This window comes from Spea bombifrons, chromosome 4 (genome assembly GCF_027358695.1).
Source record: "Spea bombifrons isolate aSpeBom1 chromosome 4, aSpeBom1.2.pri, whole genome shotgun sequence".
NCBI lineage: Eukaryota > Metazoa > Chordata > Amphibia > Anura > Pelobatidae > Spea > Spea bombifrons.
In genome coordinates, this window is record NC_071090.1 from 7,607,395 (window position 1) to 7,630,549 (window position 23,155).

Sequence of the window (23,155 nt, forward strand, 5' to 3'; positions counted from 1 at the left end):
TCATATGTGTTTTTAGCATTTTGCGATAGAGTGGAACATGTTACCTCTATGACTATTCATTATGTGGGGCTTATCCCAATGGGTTTCCATACCAAGAACAGCTGAACTGGCCCTGTAAACATCATCTTACCGACTCAACTATGTATTTTCTAGGACCATCACAACCCTACTATTGACCATTCATGATGCTCGCCCATGGCAGGCACATCACAGTCATTGATTATGAATTATAAACACAAATTATAAAAAAATTTGGATTAACTCAAGTAAAGAAAAATTAAGTATCAAATCAGGAGAATTTAAAGCATAAATTGCAGGCCGTACAATTTGCTACACCTTTTTATATACCGTAATTCATAAGGAACAAAACAACAACAACAACACAATCAAAGACCCTTATTTACTTACTAAAATAACAATCTCATGGAGATGACAACTCTAATTTATTTTCACCTCAATTTAGTAAAACTGATATAATGAATAAATAGAACTGTGAAAAAAAATGAATTTAAAGAAAATGGCACCTGATATATTAAATACATTTAAATATATGAATATATAAGGTTAAATTTCATATTAAAATATTTACTACCAACAAGTCTGCTTTAAATTTATATCATATTTATGGGAAGAATATTTTCCTGCAGTGGAATCGTTCAATAATTAGAAAGATATAAATAATTGAAGTAAGAAGAAACAATGTATGAGTTGTAGATCTCGCTGTGTCAGTTTATTGCACACAAGTCTTTAAACAGGTTGTTGATTCTCCGATTTGACAGCCGGATCGGGACTAGAACCAGGTTGGTTTCCTAAAAGAGAAAAAAGATCCATCATCACAAGGGGAAAATGCATAAAACATGGGGCGACATTTATAATCAATGTACGCCTAAACAGAAATACAGTGTCTATGGCACTCTTTCCAAAAAGATGGCGGAATGTGCACAAAGCATGGTCAGCAAGGGGCATTTCTGAACTCAGTGGGGAGTTATTGATCAACACAACGCGTGAGAAAGTCAGAGCCTGAAGTTCTAACTGCAAATCAATGGAATCTTCAAATGTATTCCTTTCAGCTTCTATATTTTTAAAGATGGCCCTTAGACCGTTCGACTTCCAAGTGTGCTTTTGGGAAACCCAACCCCAGTAACAGAAATTCAACTTAGAAGATTGACTAGCTTTTTTTAAAAAAAATAGACAGCTTATTGCCCCAAAACGGCTTCACCAAACACGAATACATATGAAAGTACTTCTGTGGCGTCAGATGTGTAGGCAATGGCGTTACTGGTAGGAAAGAAGTCCCATTGAAATCCACCAGTAGATGGATATGAGATCCAGCACAAGAATTGACTGGTGTTAAGTGTCCCACAGATGTGCACTACCAAGCGCGAGATGTGTTGTTGTATAAAAGCCTAAAGCCCTTTGACGAGCATTAAATGTACTGTTTTTCAGTCATATCATAATGTTTCGTTCAATAGTTTCTCATAATAAAGTGATCTGGTGCAGAAGAAGGGGTTTGAGGAGATAGTCTAGGCTTTCAGAGCAACGAACCCAATATCGGTAGTGTCCACCAGAAATGACAGGGAAATAAAAGGGCAAATAAAATGTGAGGAATAGATGATGCGAAGCTGATAGGCTTCTCCAGCAAGAAAGGCTTAGCTGGCCCTGTATAATGTAAGAAACGAAGAAACTTTGAAGACATCTCAGTGATTTAACTATGCATTATACAGAGCCAGCCACGCACTTTCTACATCAGAAGCTCAGCGGGGTTAAACTGTCCTAATTGTGATGTCCAATAGATGAAAGCACAACTCTTCCTCTCCCACAGATCACCACTTAATGAATAGTCCTCTTTGAGGTTGTAGGGCGAGGGATTTTCACTGTGGAATTGGTGGCTTAGAGTTGTACCAAACCGAATAGGTATGAGTAAGAATTAAAAAGTGGAAATGTCCCAAAAGCTCACCTTATGTCTCGCTAATCTGTCCTCCCATGTGTTCTGATGATGAAGACACTTTCACCTGCATCAAAAATCAAACAGAGTCATTTGATTTCATTCTGCTCTGATGTATATTTACATATAGATTATGTTTATATGCAAATACGCAGATGACTATATCGGTCAAATGGGACATTTTAATCCAACCTTTTTGTCTCCATCAACCTAGCTTCATTTCAAAACACCAGATCATGAATGGCCTTAATATATTTTTCTTCAAGCATAGTTTTGAAACAGTATTAGTATGCTTGCATTATGTGCTCAAAACTGTAGACATAATGGGTTTAATTACAGCAGCAAGTAGAAGTATTTGATGTTTTTCCTTTGACTTTAAATATTGTGTTTACTAGCCGCCAAGGAACTGCCTACATACACATACAAATTAAAAACGCTAAAATGGCAAGGGCTAACTTGTTTTTTTCATTGGTCAGATCTGCGCTCTTATTTCTGCTTATACTCAGTGCAGCTTGGGTTTGTATTTATACAGAAAGCGTATGAATCATGTCAGTTTGACGACATTTCAGCTGATCATTTTCAGAGGTGAGAAAATAATCATTTGGTTTTCTGTCTCGCAGCTCTAAGCTCCTATGAGATTTGTATCTCTCTCTCTTTTTCAGAGCAACATCCAAATTATGTCTTTCTCCTTTTGAGATGGAGAGGGAGATATACAAAGATGCATACATAGAATGAGCATTTATAGAATGGTACAGCTGAACAGATCAGAATCCAGATGGTCAGCAGTACCTTTAGAAGCGTGTGTGTGTGCAGGGCTGGACTGTGGATGATAAAGTGACCCTGGGATCCATAAGGGTGGCAGTATTGATAAGTATGTGGCCCTATTGGCCCACCAGGCAAAATGGAGATTTTACTCCAAATATACTTCTTCTTTCACAGCACCGACAGTATAACCCGAGGTCTGGAACCATAAATCATATACGTTGTGCCTAGTAACCTAATTACCATGGGAGGTAGAGCAGGTGGTACAAGGAGATAGTTCCTTGAGAAGCTATATTTAGAAAGAATACATAAAAAAAAGATAAAAAAGGACTTCAATAGTAATACACAGTCGGGATATCTGAAAGCAATTCCACCCTTCCTAGATCCTTTCTGAGTACAACCTATGTTCTCTATATGGACTCTATATTGAACAAATCTGGGAAGATCACATTAAATGATAGGGTATAGAAGGCATGCAAAATGTGTTCTGGGCTACTATATTATTGGGCTAATATGCCAGGCTTGCCTCCCGCCCCAGCTAATAACTAACCTCACACCTACAGTACCGCTAAACACCGGGATTGCATTCTCTTGTCATACAGGAATATGGCAGGTATTAATCCAGAAGTGAGGTTCCGTATAAATTATTTGCAGAATGGCAATTTGAGTTTCTTGGTGGCGGGTGGGATACCATTTGTTTATAAAAGCATTTATTGAAATCTGCAGCCTCGGAAACGCGTAATTTGACTGCTTGTTTAAGAAAACACATAATTAATTGTAATTAAAACGCTGCCATTCAATTCAACTCAGTCTACTATTAAATTCTTGCAGCAAAGTTTTCAGATTAAACATGGTAAAGATCCAAATATAAAAGATGGAATATTATTGGGTATTTGATTATTAAATACATAAACAAGAAGAAAAAAAAGACTATTATTTCTGATTATATATAAAAGATACTACTACTTCTCAGGGCCATAGAAAGGGTGAGGGTGAAGCATTCGAGAGATCACGGATCTCCCTACCCAGCTCAACAGGGCCCCGTGGTGAATCACATTCCTGCCAGCAATCTGATTCACCATGAAGCTAAAAAACAGTAGCGATTCTATAGGGGAGGAGGTGAGCGGAAAGGCCACCCCTCCCGGGCTGGTCTTCAGGGGACTGCTGAGCTCTCTCCAACCATCATCAGGAGCCCCTGTGGGCAGTGCATGCCCGATGAGCAGGGCTGGTTGGGGAGATCGCAATCCCCCTCAAACCAGCCCAACATTAAGGAGTGCGAGGTCTGTCAATTCAGACCTTGGCTTCCATTCTCCCTAATCACTATGTGCCGGCAAATGTTGTAGAGTGCCAGGAAGCTGGTGTGTGTGTATATGTGTGTAAAGGCAGTTGTGTGTAAGGGCAGTGTATGTGAATATGCGTATTAATGGGCAGGTGTGTGTAAGGGCAGTGTATGTGTAAATGCGTGTTAATGGGCAGGTGTATGTAAAGGCAATGTGTATGTGTGTTTATGGACAGGTGTGTGTAAAGGCAGTGCAAATAAAACAACCTCTGTAAAAAAAAAAACATAGCTGGGGGGCACAATTTCCATTCTTGCCTCGGGTGCAAAAAAAGCTAGCTACGGCTACTACTACTACTACTATTAATAATAATTTGCTGAGGTTTGGCAATGCATGTTATTCACGTTAAGGAATTTCTTTACGCTGTTAGCAGTGTCTCCAGCCATAGCATTTCCCTGACATTCCTTGACTTAGGACTTTTTTGAATGTTCAATGTGTATTCCATTCTTTAAATAGTCTCTGGGGAGACCCCATGTCTATCCTGCTCATGAAGACCTATAAATTAAAAGGATGCTTACCCTGAAGGTCACGTGTGTTAAATTTGTGGTATGCAGCAATGTTAAATTGTTAAAATGTCAAAGAACACGTGGTTCCATGAGAGACCAGCATATACAGCAGTTTCAAATGTCATCTTTCATAACATTTAAATGTTTGGCTACAGAACATTACTTCCTCTAGAAGAAAAACAAAAAATACAATATAATTGATACAAGTAAATGTTTTGGGCTTGAAAATAAGTATCGGTATCTAGTGCAAAAAAAAAAAAAAGTACTTCCACTTCTGGTGAAATGACACCGAACACCGTGTTCTTTAACGCATTAGTTGTTAAAGAATGATGTCAGATTGACTACTAGATTATTCTGACATCACTAGTGCTAAAACAAGCTAAACAGAGGGTCCAGTGAGAAACAGCTTTTGGTGGGGTTAAGTATGAAGTCCACTGAGATGTACAGCCTTCTACTTTAAGTTTCTGAACGCTACAAAATCTATATATATTTTTTTTTAGCTTTTATTTTTTTTTCCTTGTAAAAATAAAATCTCATTTAAGGGCAATTGTCCTATGTGTTTAAATTGAAGAAAATGAGGAAAACAAAAATCAGTTTGGGGTTTCTGTATTTTCCATTAGAAGTAACTATGTTTTGTTTATCATTACAATTAAATATGTTTTTTTGTTCATCACACTCAAGAACGGGAGATGGAGCTGAGCCAGCTAGAACGTCTTCTTCCCCTTGCGTCTTTGGGCCTCTATCCGAAAGGACGCTTGCGGGGATCTCAGTTTCTAAAGGGCAAATGTACAACTCAACTCATGCACTTGCTTAGGGCTTGATGAGTTGGCCTAGAGGTCCATCTGCTGCTACCAAAATCATTAGTGACTAAGTCTCACATATATATAAATTGAATATTACGTTTAATACATCTGGAAAAATAGGTTTTTCTTTCCAAATCCGTGCTGTGTCTAGCACCAACATCAAGAACAGGAACTGGCCGAATCGGAGCAAAGGAAAATTACTCCTCTCATAAAGCCTGAATGCTTAAATCAATAGTTTCATGTATAAAAAGCAATTCTGCCAAATCCAAAACCTGTAACCATTATAATGTACTTTAAAGAGAACCTTGCAGTATTTCTTTTTAGTTATTGTAACCAGGGCCGGCCCTACAATGGAGCCGAGTGGGGCAATTGCCCCAGGCGGCACTTTTGAAGGGGCGGCACTTTTTCTTTTGAAGCGGAGGAGAGAGGGGCGCCGAGTGGTTTTCGCTTACCCGTTCGGCTCCCCTCTCTCTCCTCTGCGAGCCCTCTAGCTCGGTCTCGGTGCCGGCTTGTAATGCTGAGCGCCGGAAATGACGTCAATTTCAAGCGCTCAGCATTACAAGCCGGCACCGTGGCAGAGCAGGGAGACTCGCCGCAGGACTGTTTAACGGTAAGTACAAAGGGGGAGGGTAGATAATGACGTCGGCGAAGCTTAAAATGCCGCCACCTCCGGCATCGGCGGGGGGGGGCGTCATTTTAAACTTCGCCCCAGTCGGCATTAAGTCTTGGGCCGGCCCTGATTGTCACTTGACACATTTACCCTTGGCACAGCCCTGCGAAACACAGAGTTATGATGTGATATCATGGCTCTCTGTGTCATAAAGGCATACATCACCTTTACTGCATCCAATGTAGTCTATGGCCAGCTTGGACCAGTTGGGAAGATCAGATATCGCCAGGACCCGATTGGGGATGACGAGGCGGCCCTGGCACTATCAGGCCAGCAGCAACCAAATGATATACAGTAAGTGAGGTCGACGGTTGGACGGCGGCTGGGTATACCCAACCAGTGGCCGCACACTGCCGCACCCAACCCGCTATCGGAGATTGCGGCCCCTCGGAGTACAGAGTACCCCACAGAATGGGATCGAAAGCACTGTTCCAGATGCCTTGCCGAGTTTAAAGCTTTTTCACTGTGTTGCACGCTAACTACAAAATTAGCAGATCTGTGATTTTCTTTTTTCCCTTTAAATGTTTAATGACATGAAAAAAAACTACAAAAACTATAAGAAGCATTTTCGGTTTTCATGGTAACAAGTTATCAGTACCTTAGTTGGGGTGGCATGGCAATAAAGCGTTCCCAGAAAAAATCTATAAAAGGCAAAACTTTACATAATTAAAAATTTTTGGGAGTTGAACAGTACTAGGAAATATGTTTCTATTGCTGAACGTAGTTACAAATTATGCGGAACGGCACCTTTAATTGACATGTGACTAGAAAGCGGGCACTGACGGGTTGTTGTTCTGTAAGTAAACCTTCAGAGGAATGCATATAATGACAGATCTGATAAGGTGTATTTGCTAAACACGCTATAGAACCCAGTTAGGTTACGGTCTAAGTGGAACAGCACCTGTAAGGTTTAAATCATTATTGAAGTGGAAGCTGGAATCTTACACGGTTAGTACAAACGCTTGATCATCCTGGGACTATTCCGAGAAAAGCAGCTGCCAAATTGAGACTTACGAGTCACCTCCCTGTCAGTGCATAACATATTGCATGATAATCATGCACAGTAGGGCTATTGGCCAAACTTCAAGGGCTGTAATAACATGGCCACCATACCGACATTAATCAGCAACCTGTAACTGTAGCTATTCATTGACAGCAAAAAATGTAGCTGACAAACCGTGTATAGAAAACAGCCCAACATCCAAAACACGGCTAAGCTCCTGATCCTTTGGTAGGAAAAAATCTTTATTTGAATAAGTAGCCCTGTCTCTGCATGTCATCTCTTTAACAGTCAATGAAATATATCTGCATAGATGGGACCCTGAGAGGCTCTAAATATTAACCCTTAATCAGTCTGTCAGAAAGATTCTATCGTAGCTAAGAAATTCTGTAGCCCACCGCATCATAGTCAGTTGCCCATAGGGTACAGACCGTGGCTTGACCTGCCTAGCTTCCAAGAGAATTTGGCGAAACGCGTCAGGTTCTCCATAACACCAGATCATAAATATTACGGTACACATTTTAACGGATTTTATAGAATTTTCAATGTGTCTACTCTTGATCGATTTATTATGAACTGCATTTTTTTGAAATATATTAATACATGTATTGTTTTATAATCCAACTGCCTAGTAGTTATACATGATCCAACACAAGTTCTATTGTAGTGATTTGCTAATGGTGGCAACCTAATGGTTTTGTTATTGGTCCTTATTAAAATAAAAAAAAAGGAAACACCAATTGCAAGGTTGTAAAGATATTCTAAATTGTGTCAACTGGGGTTTTTAGTGAAAAAGCACACAGTTAGGATGTTCAGATATCACTAAACCAGAGTAGAACATGAAGGTGTCAGCTTCAAAATGTTTGAACCTCATACAGAGCCGGCCTTAGGCGTTGTGGCGCCCTGTGCGGACTACTCCTCTGGCGCCCCCCCCTCACTACCCCCCCCTCTCTGCCCCCCCCCTCACTACCCCCCCTCTCTGCCCCTTCAAACCACCCGCCCTCTCTGCCCCTTTAAACTACCCCCCCTCAAACTACCCCTCCCCTCTACCCCTTCAAACTACCCCTCCCCTCTGCCCCTTCAAACTATCCCCCCCCTCTGCCCCTTCAAACTACCCCCCCTCTGCCCCTTCAAACTACCCCCCCCTCTGCCCCTTCAAACTACCCCCCCCTCTGCCCCTTCAAACTACCCCCCCCTGCCCCTTCAAACTACCCCCCCCTCTGCCCCTTCAAACTACCCCCCCCCCACTTACCTTGTTGCCGGAGTCCTGCGGTAAGAGCGGGAGGCATCCGTCTTCTCGCTCTGCCGGCATTTCATGTTGAGCGCCGGTATAGTCCGGCGCTCAACATGAGATGCTGGCACCGCGACGGAGTCACGGAGAGTAAGGGGCGCTGAGCGGTTGCCGAGAACTTCACGGCGCCCCTGACCGGGACTTAGATTAAAGCATCGTTTTTTTTTTTTAAACTTTATTTAACATCAATGATGTTAAATAAAGTTTAAAAAAAAAACAACAAAAAAAAACGATGCTTTAATCTAAGTCCCGGTCAGGCGCCCCTGCAACCATGGCGCCCTGTGCGGTCGCACAGGTCGCACACCCCTAAGGCCGGCCCTGACCTCATAATGTGCCTGGGTTGAAAACCTTGAACGTTTTCCATTACACACTGTACATCACACAACCATATTACATTTACCAATAATATATTTATTTTTTAAAAAAACCTTAATTTTTTCTTAATTTAGCTGAACAATAATGCTCTCAAATAGCAACCGGATATCTTCCATGACTAGTATTGTACGAGGGTAAAAAAAACAAAAAAACTATGCGCATAAAAGATACAGGGTATCCTTATATATATATATATATATATATATATATATATATATACGGTATATATACATATATATATATATATATATACCGTATATATATATATATATATATATATATATTCTATGCTTTAAATAATTTGACTCTTTCATTTAAAAAAGTATATTTTTTTAACAATAAAACAAAATATATTTTAATCGAACCCACTTATCCATCTTTGGAATACGTATTTAAACTGTGTTAACCTTTAAAAGCTTCTGAGACTAAACAAGGTTGTAAATCATATACTGTTCTTTTTTGCTACAATTTCACAAATGCATAACCTTACATTATCAGTGTTGAACTTCCTATTTCATTAAATGATATCATGTTGTCCAAAAACATGTTATACTAAATCTCTGTGCTGTTTTGAAATGATGTTTTTGGGAATAAAAAAAATAAAAAAAGACCAAGGATAGTAACTTGTGGAACTTCATGTTCAGCTTTTGTTAAAGAAAAACCCTATTTTTATAGCATAAACTGTCCTTGATATGCTGCCTTTCACCCACGGGCACTGTATTACAGATTTACATTTCATGTGTCAAACAGATTCCCTAGATATATTAAGTATGTTGGTCTGTCAACATGTTCAAATTCTTAAAATGGAAAAACGTGAACAGACAATGTTTGGCTTACACAATTAACAACCAATCAAAATCCAAGTCAAGCTACATTTGTCATTACGTAGCTTACGGAATTGAACAAAAATCTTTTTCATTGGCTATCATAAATAAATACTGGCTTATTTTATATGATCTATCAACAATAGTATAGTATTGGTTAGTATAGTATAGATATTTAATTTAAAGTACGAACAATTTGCAATTTAAACTATTTTGCTATTTTAAGTTGGGATGTAATATTATAATGAGTGATGAGCAAGGTTATTAGATAGAAATAGTAGCCGCTTGACAAGTAATTCCAGGAATGGCTGCTCTCATACTATAGTTAACGCAAGCTAGGGTTGCCCCGTAACATTCTGCTTTCTAAAGGTTAGATCTTGCTTTACTTTTTTGTCTAAATGTCTTTTGTAACAGATATGCGCATGTGCCGGAACTGATGGACATTACTAGTCCCCTGACAGAGGAGGTTTGTGACCTTTTTGTGTGTGCATGGCACTGTGAGACTAAATGCAGCTTGACTGCCCCATGCCACTATAGGTTCTCCAGGAACCCATACTGGTTACTATACCGGCTGTCTGCCATACTTGCATACTACACAGATCCACCTATACATCCAGTTAATAATGCATGAATAGCTGCATCATACAGCATCCCATGGAACTGCCTCTACACTATAGGTGGTGAATTCCATAACTTTACTGTTCTTACTGTAAAAAGTCCTTCTTCTGCTGAGTGTCAGGAACCACCAATCTTTGGCTACCCTGTTTATTCCCAGTAGATAATAACATGCACACACAAAAAGAAGAGGAGGGGAGTGAAGCGACATGAGCTGCATATTTCAGCCTATTAAGGTTTGCCATGTTCATATAACACATTTGTGCAATCTCACAGAATCCTAGATAATACATGACTGCTTATGCCTATAGCATTGCTCACCACCCAGCAGCATACTTAACTCATAGCTGTCTAACCTCATGTAAGACTGCATCTACCACTGTTTTTTTCATATGGTGGCCTTCACCTCATTTACACTCCCAGACTTGATGACACAAAGGGCGTTGGTGTAGACTTCCTACTCTCCCCAACTTCCACTTTTCAAAAAATCCCCTCTGCTCCATCGCTTTCTTTCTGATCATTTAAAGTATATGCTATCTGGCTATTTTATCATTTTTCCTTACATATCGCTGTTGTATACTGCACCCCTGGCCTTGCTAATATCTTCCTTGACCACTTCTCCTCCTACTCCTTGACCACTTCTCCTCCTTCTGCCCCCACTGTCATCCTTAGAGATTTCAACATCCCAGTAGACACCCCCTTTTAGCCCAGTGGCTTCAAAACTCCTTGCAATTACCTACTCTTTTGATCTCACACAGCATTCTCCTTTACTCACAACGATGGTCACACTCTGGATCTTATTTTTCTAGCATGTACTCTCTCACTAATTTATCTAATCCCCCTTTCCCCCTCTGTGACCATCACTTCCTTTCCTGCTCTCTCACCTTGCCGCTTACTCATTTTCTTTACTCCCAACAGCCTCGCCTAACCAGCTCTCTCAATCTTCAAAAATTCTCAGACAACACTAACCTGACACCTTAGATCCCACACTGCTTAACGTAGTTAGCAGAAGTTTCATACTACCTGCACAATAAATTCATGCTGCGTTCCTATTACTCTGCTCTTACCACTACTGAGAAAACCTACTTTGCCTCATTTACCTCTTTTCTCCCTGATAACCCCAAACGCCTCCTAAATACTTCTCTTCTTCACCCTATCACAACCTTAGTGCCTCTGACTTTGCCACATACTTCAATAATAAAAGTGGAACCATCAGATGTAAAATATCTGCAGCCGTTCTGCTGCCCTTGTCCTCTCTTTGACTCACGCAACTCTTCTTCTACATTAAACCAATTCTCTTGTAACTGAAGATGAGGTTCTTCTTCGTTCCTCTTGTCCAACCAGATGTCCCCTCAGTTCAATACCTTCATCGTTACACGGTCTCTCTCATCTACTCGTGTCTCTACATTACATCATATTTTCAACCGCTCCCTTATTCTGGATCTGCCCCATCCTTCTTCCTTCCATCTTCTTCCTTCATAACTCCAATCTTGAATAAGCCCTCCCTGTTTACCATCCCATGTCTTTCTTGCGTCAGAGCTGCTTGAACAAATAATAAATATGTTTCTTGACTTCAACTCTTTTCTTGACCCTCTAAAATCTGATTTCGCTCTCGACTTTCTAGTGAGACCACCCTTATTAAAATTACTGTGGACCTACTGCTATCTACCTACCGCTTAATCCAAGGTCCACTACTCCTTTCTTCCCTATGTAAATTTATATAGGGATGAAAAGTGTTCAAAACCCTCAATAATGAAAAGTGATTCTATTTCCATAGCAACTAATGGAATGGTCCACTCTGTACGAACATGCCAATGGTTGCTGTGGTGATTAGACCACTTCTCACAGTTTGACAGGATCACTTTTTAGGCATAACCCAAGTACGAGATTTCAAACGCCATACTTTGAAACCCAATTGTGACCTTTGGGCCTCTTGCATTCCCACTACATTTCAGTGCATGCACACACCAGGGTTAGTGGAACTAAAATACCCCATTGGTAGTTACACCACAGCTGAGATTTATTTTCCCATCTTCCCCGCGTGTCACTAGCTAATGGGTAGAAAAATAATCCCAAAGCTGGTTAATATCTGTTTCTACCATTATAGCGTTTTTGATAAGCCACTGTTATGAGTCATGGATGTTTGGGGGGGGGTTGGTTCATTTTTTACGAATGTTTTAATGGAAAATAAACACAGAAAAATATTTTGCTAATGATAAATAAATCATAAAAATAAAAAATCTATTGCTTTAGGGAGCATAAATTATTAAAAAAAATAAGATATCCAATTATGATTCTGCGATTTCTTTTTTCTGTCCCAGTAGAATAATGATGAAATAGTGCTTTAAAGTCCCCATAGGAAGCAACATTTATGCAGATATTGGAAGCACCGCAGGGAGAAGCTGTATTTTAAATTAAAATGTTGACCCATATTTATTAACGTGAACACGGCCATGCCAAACATACGTATCCTACACAAGGTAGACTAAACGCAGAGGAGAAATCAACTACACAGAACCTAACAAAGCACATGAAGTAGATTTGCACATTTGTTTTTGTACAAATGCGCTTTCGGGCCATATTTTACCGTTTCGCCCATTCGCCTGAATAACAAACGAACGAATGCAACATTGGATGAAAGAAACCAAAAATGAAAAGTGCGCAATATGAAAATCTCCGTTAGTCGCCACGCCCGCCATTTTACCTACACTAAGAGGAGTTAACTCAATTTCTTCCACTCGCTTATTTCTTGTTTCCATGGCAACCTGGACAGACGAAAACGAAAATATTGGAGTTGAACAGAAGACTGAGATGGCCGAATTTTGTCAAATATGAAGAAAGTGTTTTTCCCGAAAATGAGAGACAATAAATCATGTATTCACGTGAAACATACACTATGTGGACAAAAGTATTTGGACACCTGACCATTATACCAACAGGGACTTTAATGACATCACATTCTAAATGCATAGACATTAATATGTAGTTGGTCCCCCTTTTTGCAGCTATAACAGCTTCCACTCTTCTGGGAAGGCTTTTACACAAGATTTGGGGGAGTTTCTGTCAGAATTTGTGCCCATTGATCCAGTAGAGCATTTGTGAGGTCAGACACTGATGTTGAAGGAGAAGGCCCGACTCTCAATCTCTGTTCCAGTTCATCCCAAAGGTGTTCAAGGGGGTTGAGTTCAAGGTTGGACCTTGGCAAAGTCATGCTGGAAAAGAAAAGGGCCTTCCCCAAACTGTTACCACAAAGATGGAAGTATAGCATTGTCTAAAATGTCTTGGTGTGTCCCCATCAACATACCAAGACATTTTGGAGAATGCAATGCCCTCAACTTTTTGTCAAATACCGTGTGCACACGGAAACTATACCAATGAGTTCAATCAACTCAATCGTCAGCTCTTAAAACATAAAGAAACACCAATGGCTCAGTATCAAAACAAGAAAGCCAAAATTGTAATTCTAACATAATGAAGCACTGCTTTTAGACAAGGCTGGGGTGCAAGTTTGCGACCTAGCGCACACTTTGCACATCGCCCTAACTGTTCAGGATTATTTCAGACTTAACGCCACACTCCCTGCCCAGTTCATACAAGTGATTTCACAAACCCCTAATAAATTAGTACATTAGTATGTTGGGTTCCACCTGGAATGGTCATCTCGCACAGTGGGCAGATGCCTGGTGGGATGGTGAATGATAAGCATACATAAGAATCTCAGGGTTGTGGGAGTGCAATGTCCAGCTCCCTGCCCATTCTATACAAGTACATTCCACGGACCCCTAATAAATGAGTACACAATGTCATTAAGTCAAACAATTTCACGTATTCTTAAATTGGTGCCTACAAGGGACCTATAATGTCCATAAGGGTCACTGGTTCCCTGGAGGCATCCACGTGGAGAAGAGAAATTTAAGGTTATATGATATACATATATCAATATATCAATAATGCATTATCCAATATATACACATAGCCATAAATTATTACAATTATAATTAATTATTCAATGGGAGATATTAAAAAAATGTATAATAACGTTTGACGTGCCCAAGGCAGGACACCTTCACCGAGGAATGGTAATAGCCAGGAGGGGGTAGGACCATGCACTTACCCTACCACCTCACGACACAAGCAGAGGGTAAGGATATGAATTAAAATCCTGAGGCACAGCTTCAATATGCTATGTGAGAGCTGTAATTAAGGTCTGTGTTGCAAAAGCACTGGCCTCAATCAATTTTACAGCGCGGTGGGTCAGTCGGGGCGATTTTCTGATATCCCTAACCAGCTCACGATCCCTACACTGCATGTGAAAGCGGGGCAATAAGGCAGCCGAGCAGGACCGTGCCTGATCATCAGGACTGTCTTGCGAAAAGTAGAACTGTTGGAAGGTATTAGATAACGAGCCTGGCATTCACCACTGACTTCAACAAGTTCAGATTCACAGTTTGTCACATACATGCATGCATGTGATTTTTTTTATAAATAGGGACATATTCCATTATGCTCGGTAAACTCTGCCTTTCATCAATGGGGATTTCTTGGCAAATCCTCTAGAACAGAATGTACTTAGTGAAATTGATTGACCAGCCGAGTCTTACATACAAATGACACTGAATCAGAAAAAAAAAAAACACCTCCCACAATGCCGTTCTCAGAATTAATTACGGACATCATTTTCATAGCGAAAATGATAAATAAGCCGGAGATGGTTTAACGTCGTAAGCATGGGACTTCCACCCACATCCAATGGAAGCGTCTATTCTGAGATCACTAGGAAATAAGTATATTTTGTATATCATTATTCAATAACAATAGGCAAGATATAGTGCTTGTTCCTCAACCCTAAAAGTTACAATAAATATTATACATAAACAAATACATTAGAAATACATTAGCCAAGTGTAAAACAAATGCTATGTAAAAATAAGTGGTAGGCTTGCAAAACGGAGAAAATATTCACATGAATCTTTTTCAACGCTGCAGAGGTTTAAGGCATGACCCCTTTTTGTCTGGTGCAAATCCATAAAGCTGTTCATGAATGAATTGTGATCATTTGTTTTGTGATGGGGGATTTAAAAAAGATTACGCGTGACAAAGTCAGTAGCTCGTAGATAACCCCGGCCAAATGCCTGTGCTCCTTTAATTTATATCCTCTATCTGTAAACGTGACTGGGTTTAATTCCATTCTCAGATTTGCATATATGAGTCAGAGCTTTTCCTTTCCTGCATGGATCTAGCCAAAGCGAAACAGCTGTATGTAGGAGGAAACATGTCGGAATGGTCATCTTGCACACTGGGCGGCTGGCGGGAGCATGGCGGCACGTCCTACTCACCTCCCACTTCCCCTCCTACTACATCACCACTGCCCACTGATGTAAACAGCCGCCGAGCAACATTAGTGGACCACCCACTGATTTCAGTAGACCTGACCACTCTCATGGCAATAATTGTCACCTGGAGATGTTATGACTTAACCTGGAAGAGGATATGTGTCTATATTGCCTCAATGCACTGTAAAGAGGATGGTTCCAGTGGCTAACAAATCTCCAAGGATCATAGCTGGAGAACAGTTAGTTGCATCTTAGGGTCAGAAAGATTCCAAAACAACAATCCGGTGCCCCTTCTCACTGCACCTCCCTCCCTCACCCTACTTACCTTGTTGCCGGAGCAAGCAGCAACTGCGGCCGGGCCCGCGGCAGGACCGGACTGACTGGGCCTATGCGGCGTCTACGGCCGCATTAACGCAGGGCATAAGGGGCACCTGCCCCTTAAGCCCGCCGCAACTGCGACCGGGTCCGCCACTCTAAGGAGCCGGGAAGCCCCCACCAGGGCTGGCCTTAGGGGTCTGCGGCCACACAGGGCTTACATTAAAACATCGTTTTTTGTTTTTTTTAACTTTATTTAACATCCTCCAAGCCGGCCCTGGTGGGGGCTTCCCGGCCCCTTAGAGTGGCGGACCCGGTCGCAGTTGCGGCGGGCTTAAGGGGCAGGTGCCGCTTATGCCCTGCGTTAATGTGGCCGTAGAGGCCGCATAGGCCCAGTCAGTTCGGTCCTGACTGGGCCTATTTTAAGGTAGGGGCCTGGAGCTGCAGCTCCATCAGCCCCTAAGTCAATCCGGCCCTGCCGCGGCCCGGCCCACCGGGCAAACGCCCGGTTTGCCCGATGGCCAGTCCGGGCCTGTCAGGCATCATAGGACAAGACCCAGAGATGTTATCTTGGGAAAGGGAGGTAGCACAACGTATTGACAACCATTCTGCCACCCATATGTTTTTTGATAAACCCGTGATCCGAGAGCAGGATATTTTGTGTATTTTCTAAAGAAAAGAGCTAAACAATGACACACGTTCACAGCATTCTTTGCTCATATTTACCAAGGTTGCCAACCTCAGTAGAAGCACAGTATAATAGAGCAGTATACATCTGAAGCCTCACTCTCCTCCATGATATGAAAGGTTAAGAATAATCTTGTAAACAAGGGTATCTAGCTTAGAAACTCCCTCTTGGCAACAACGCTGAGTACAGAATTCTCAGAGCTCTGTCTGTATTAGTGAGTTTTGCCATTTCAATTCGATCAAAGCAACAGAAAAATAATCATTCATTTTGGGCCATATGCTATGTTAATTCAAACACATTTTGTCAATCCTTTCTCCTCCTGTCTTCACAATTAATGTTGTGTTTTACTTTTATATCTTCATTGTCTGGACATGGAAAACATACTGTAGGTATGGAAAGCGGACGGAGGAGAGGACTTTGTTTCTCCGTAACACACCAGCCTTTGATTGGGATAAGGCCGGGTTGACCACTGTTACAAGCAGAGCTGGACTGGGGATATCTAAGCTGCCCTGGCACATTAAGGCCTAAGGCCGCCGAATGACATAAGAGTGCCGCACACTACAGGTCCCAATCTGCTGCTAACACTCAGTGGTCTATACAACAAATATTTGTTTAGAACCAAACACCTACTAATTTCAACTGTAATTCATTAATTTGCCTAACTCCCAAGCATATTTGGAGCTTTACAGGACAGGGTCGCCGGAGCTCTCCCTCTTCTGAGAGGGATGATTTGCAAAGGGGCATGGCTAGCTATGCAATGAGTGTGGTTATCCATGGAAGGGACAGAGGTTGGCCCGAAATAGCTTTAAATTGGTTGGGATTGAGAGGAGAATTGGGCATGGAATGGGCATGTCTAAACTCTACTCTCATGCCCCAAAAATTTAGAAGAGTGACCTGGAAAACCAAGGAGGCCGAGCTTCACCTGAAGACTCCAGGCCAGGTTCCCAGGCTCTCAAGTATGCCTTTTAGGATGGTCGGTTACAGAGGTAAGTCTAGATGGATACCAATGCCTACTCCTTCTTGTTTCAAGAAATACTATTATATGAATATATGTACTTAAATATTCACATATATACATATAATATTAGTGATGAAATCACGCTTTGTACCCAGTAGTGATTTACTAAGATAACTTTTTTGTTCACAAGAATTAAAATATGGAATGGAAAGTATTCTATATAAAGACAACAGCCACCTGTTGTTTTTTTTGTTTGTTCTGTATTCCGACTATACCCCTGATTTAGTAAATACATTCTGCCATGTGAGAACCACATGGATCCACATATGTCTAAAATAAGTTACTATAATTTGGCAATGTTCGCCGAGGAATAAAAATATACACAACTCTAGGAAAGTGACACACGGCGAAGCTAAAAATAAACCAAAGAGCTAAAAAATTCAAGGACATTTTCCATAATTGACAGTTTTGACGTCAAATATTTTCTCGTCCAAAAGAAACAATGTGTATGTTTAGTCTGAATCATTTTTAAAACTCAGACTTGCCATCTTTTGTGCAGGGGAGGGATGATAGCTTCTGGCCCAAGGGGCAAATAAAGCTGAGGAATCCCTCCCCAATAAACCAACATAGGCACTAGAACACATGCATTTACACACGCACTGTAACAGACACACTAAGACACGCATACACACTCACAATTGCACATCTATTACACTAACACACCCTCACACCTTGGCTGAAGGCTTATAGCTGTTTGAACACTGCGTTAGTGGCAGTACTATTATGTGACTCTAGTGAGCTCCTTCCTCTACAAGTGGGCCAGCCCAAGTCAAACTGGCAATTGCCCTCCCGGGCCATCCTGCCCCTGCTTATGTAGAATTAAAAGACCCCTGGTATATACTGTATGTGACTTGTGCAAGAAGCAACAACTTTTATAATGTTTATAACAGTTTATAATGTTTTAAAATTATGTAAACGGTACAATACCACATTCCAAATTATTATTACTCAATTGAATTAGTGTTGACTGTTTAGATTATTTAGTTTTTTTGTATTGAGGTTAAAGGGCCCCACATACCATATTTGTGACCATTTTAAATAGGCCAATCCTGAGACTGGTGAGCTAATAGAGGCAGTCAGGTGTTTCTAAGAACCACACAGGGGGACTTTTTGATTTGGCCAGAGGTTTCAAGAATCTGACCAGCATCTAATCTCTGTGGAGGACCATTTGACTCGACCTACTGACATGATTCACACACTCCCTGCTCTATTCAAATACATTGGAACTAGCCGTGCGTGTGCGCGTGTGTGTGTGCGTGTGTGTGTGTGTATGTGTGTGTGGATAGCCCTATCATCCTTATGAAGCCCCATCAGCTTCCACCTCCAATAAGGAAACAGGACTGTTCCTCACAATTTATTCTAATAATGATTCTTACGGAAACCATGGCATGTCAGAAGGGAAAGATATTCTCAAATGTCACCTGTATTCAAACAGGTTTTGATCTGCACCAACTGCTCGAATATCAAATCAGAGTAGAACATATTCTATATATTTATATAGTCCACAAAGTAATAATCTGTATTAAAAAGAGCATAAATAGTCAAATTAATTTAGCATTATACACACTGTTTGTGTTAAGAATTTCAACATTTTTAAAATACTATACAATTCAAATACTGAACTCTATATTTTCTAGATGCTACCGTCTTCTTGATTTGTTTCTTCATTAGATTGCTTAATCATTTTTTATTAGATAAACATATTAACATTAAATAATGATCATTGTTTTTTGTATTTTTTTTTTTAAAGGAAATAAATAAGGGAAAGACTGAGAACCTACCAGTAGGTAACTAAATAATAAAACTATTTATTTAAAAAAAAATATATATTTTATGAAGAATGGTCAATGTGTACACTGAATCCTGTCTTCCAAACCAGCTAATAGTGAAAACCGTTACAATTTTTTTATTAAACTATGCTACTGAATCATAATGAAAAACACTTTATTCTTAATATAATACTTTGTTTTTGTTTTTTTTAAAAAACTTTTAAAATATTCTCTTATTTATGACTCATCAATTCTCAAATTTGAAATATTTTTCCTTTTTATAAAAAAATATATATATTTTTATTATTAAAGTTTTTTATTTGTATTTATTTCAAGCCTATTTACATGTTCATCCAAGCTGATGAAAAAGGATCGAGGTGTAGCCTTAACCCCCGTAATATATATCCAATGTAATGTGGAAAACTACTAAAAATATATATTTTTAAAAATCATTAAGAAAAAAACATTATACTGTCATTTTTTAACCTAATAATTCCCCCCCAAAAAAATTTTTCTGTAATTTTTTTTAAATTTATTCTAATTTATGACACATCCATTTTAAAAGGTTGAAATTTTTTTTTTTAGGTTTTTATTTAAAATAAGCTTTCTAATTGATGTTTTTTTTCCTGAACAGGAGTAAAACAGGAGTCATTGTATTTCTGCAAAGTATAATATATTAAATGGCTTCTGGCTTTCTTCTAAATGTGGGAGAGTTTTATGACACGGCCCAAAGCCGTCTATGTAACATACCATATGACACAATTCTTGGCACTTATATATATTCAGTCCAGAAATGCCTTTAACTTCCCGTATACCGAAAGTACATTTCTCTCGTATATAAACAGTATCTTTGCATAGCAACTGTGAAACCTGCCGAGAAAACCTTCCATGACAACGGCGAAAACATGTTAAAACAGAAACACCTTTGTTTTAGTGAATATAATATATACATTCGGAATCGCTGCGTGATTTTTGCAGCTCGGTGAGGCATCTGTGAAACGATATCAAAGGCCTGTTATATGTCAGACACTGTGAAAACGGAAAATCCCATAAATTGACTGATTGCTAAGCGTTAAAGGAGCCATTTTACCTACACAATTCTTGTGAATAAATTAGATCATAATATTTATAACTAAATATAATGGTTTACTTTATTTCAACATAGCAAAACATGCTGAATTTGGTGGTATTTGGCCCCCTTAGGTTCCCAGCTAACTAATACCTCTATAGGCAACTTGGGGTGGAGGAGCTCTAGAGGGTTCTGCTCCTGGCTTGGCTCCAACTCACACTCCACCCCTCCTGGGAACTTTCTAAAACTGCTGACCCTTAGACCTTTCCAAATATTAACCGTTTAATAGTCCACCAAATGGTTCTACTGTCAGCCGTTTTGAAAATAATTACTCGTCAGGAAGTAACCCCATACTGGCCATCTGGCACACTAGGCTAATAGATGGTGGGACTCTGGCCGACATTGACCTATTTTGCCTCTCCACTACTGGAAATGCCCAGCCACAGGCTACTATCCATTCATAGGCAGCACTTACATCATCAGGCAGCTGCCGGCCATAAAGTGCCAGGGCCACCTCATCAACTCCAGTATGGCCTTGACATTCTCAACATCTTCAAGCAGGGAGGAAAGCACAAGTTGGGATGCTCAGATATCATTAAATCATATAATATGTATATTGCTCCAGACTTTGTTACCCTAAAAATCTGTTACCCCTAAGACTTCCAGGTATGCTCCTCGTGAAGAAGGAAGAGAGGGGCATTGGTGTTGGCCCATATTGGCTCTTCTTGCACTAATCACTGCGCAACTTGGAGGCGCAAGAGCCCCCAGTTTCTAGTACTGGTCATATTGCCTTATTATTACTTGAAAATACTCAAGCCATAGAGCAGGCCTCTTACTAAGTGGGTAAAGAAACAGAGAACATTATTACGATAATGTGCTTCTTACCTCCTGCCAAATTCTATCCATTATCATCATCTTCAATCAACATGCAATCTATTCCACGAATTAAGAGTTTAATGAGCCCAAATAATATCAAACGCAGGAACCTGTAGACTCTGCTTCTTCCCGACCAAGGAGACTAAATCTCCTGGGTAATTAATTAAAAATAAAAATCAGCAATGCAAATTAATAAATTAATGAATGCTTAAGCATTAATAGATGTCAAAATGATTATAACCGGTTTGGAGATTTTGCAGATGCTTTTTTTTTTATTAACCAGGTCCTAATGCTAATGGAAACATATGTATTTGAACACAAATTTCCGTGCCAATAACCAGTACATAATACCCCTGCTTTATCCGCGTCTTTTCTGTGCTGGCGAGAGTTATATAACTATTTTTTCTTAAATATTTCATTTTGAAGGATGTTCAGGGGTTTAAGCGATGTAGGAGGTTTGAGTGCCATGTGCAATGTTTAAAACCTGTTTCCTTGGTAACCGCAGGCTTTCCATTCAGACAAGATTTAAACAGATTCATAAAATGCATCCTACATGTCAGACTACGTTAGCGGTTTGCACCCTGTAGAGCATCGACAATAATACACTATTTTGTCTGGGATAAGGATTTCTACTCTATTTATAATTGGATATTTTTATAATACTAAACATGTACACAGAGTCAGAAACAGTACAATCTTTTGCATTTAAAGCAGTAGAGCCAGTGGCGGAACTACCGGGGTCGCGACTGCGACCGGGCCTTGGAGTTCTCCCACTCAAGGGGGCCCAAGCAGGGCCGGCCTGGCCCACCAGGATACCAGGAAATTTCCCGGTGGGCCCGTAGATTCGGCCAGCGGAGCGGGATTGGGAGCCGCCTCCGGCGCCAGGGGCGGGCTGGGCAGGGGGACAATTGCCCCCCAGGCTGCCCGAAATCTAATCTAAGCGGCCGCTGGGTGCTGATGCGGCCGGCCGGCGCTACTATAATACTTGTTTTTTTTATTTAATATGGCAAGCTGGTCCGGCTTGCCATATTAAACTTTAAAAATGTATTAAAGTAGCGCCGGCCGGATCAACACCCAGCAGCCGTGTGCGATGGCCGCCTAGTGATGGGAGCAGCGTGAAGGGTGAAAGCTCCGCCCCCTCGCACGGACCTTTCAGCCCTCACGCTGCTCCCATCACTCTGCGGCCATCAGATTGCTGGGAATGTAATCTAAACGGCCGATGCGTGCTGATGCCGCCGGCCGGTTCTGCTTTAATACTTTTTTTTTAACTTTATATGTCCAGCTTGCCATATTACATTAAAAAAAATTGTTAAAGTAGCTCCGGCCGGCGGCATCAGCACCCAGCGGCTGTTTAGATTACATTCCCAGCAATCTGATGGCCGCAGAGTGATGGGAGCAGCGTGAGGTGGAAGCTCCGCCCCCTCGCTGGAGCACCGGATGTCGTGTCAGTGACATCCTGTCAGGATAGAGAAGAGAGCCGTGTGCAGCTACCAGAGGACGGAAGTAAAGAGAAGTAGAAGGTCAGTAAACTAATGTATTTTTTGTACAAACTGTATAATATTTTTTTGTATTTGTTAAAAACAAAAAAATCGGCATGTGTGTGTATGTAAGTGTGTCCCCCTATATGCCACTCTGCCTCCAGAAATGCCTTATACCCCCCTATATGCCACTCTGTCCCATGATATGCCTTTTAATATAAGGCATAAGGGGTATAAGGCATTTCTGGATGCAGAGTGACATATAGGGGGTCAAAAGGCATATCATGGGGCAGAGTGGCATATAGGAGGGTATAAAGCATATCAGGGAGGCAGAGTGGCATATAGGGGGGCATAAGGCTTTTCTGGAGGCAGAGTGCCCCATGATATGCCTTTTAACCCCTATATACAACTCTGTCTCTATAAATGCCTTTTAACCCTCTATATGCCACTCTGCCTCCAGAAATGCCTTATGCCCCCTTAT

General features: G+C 40.7%; 2 long non-coding RNA genes across 2 annotated transcripts in view; both read right to left on the reverse strand.

Annotated features, from left to right (window-relative positions):
* Nucleotides 1–311: 311 nt before the first annotated feature.
* LOC128491283 (uncharacterized) overlaps nt 312–23,155 on the reverse strand; it is a 38,122-nt gene continuing 15,278 nt past the window's right edge. Inside the window, exons 2-3 of the long non-coding RNA XR_008354028.1 lie at nt 1,958–2,012; nt 312–809 (exon numbers count right to left, since the gene is read on the reverse strand). This is a non-coding gene — a long non-coding RNA (uncharacterized LOC128491283). The remainder of the gene's footprint in view (nt 810–1,957; nt 2,013–23,155) is intronic.
* Nucleotides 7,653–8,792, reverse strand: LOC128491284 (uncharacterized). Its single transcript, XR_008354029.1, has 2 exons — nt 8,638–8,792; nt 7,653–7,892 (listed from the first exon to the last, which is right to left on the reverse strand). It is a non-coding gene; the product is annotated as an uncharacterized LOC128491284 (long non-coding RNA).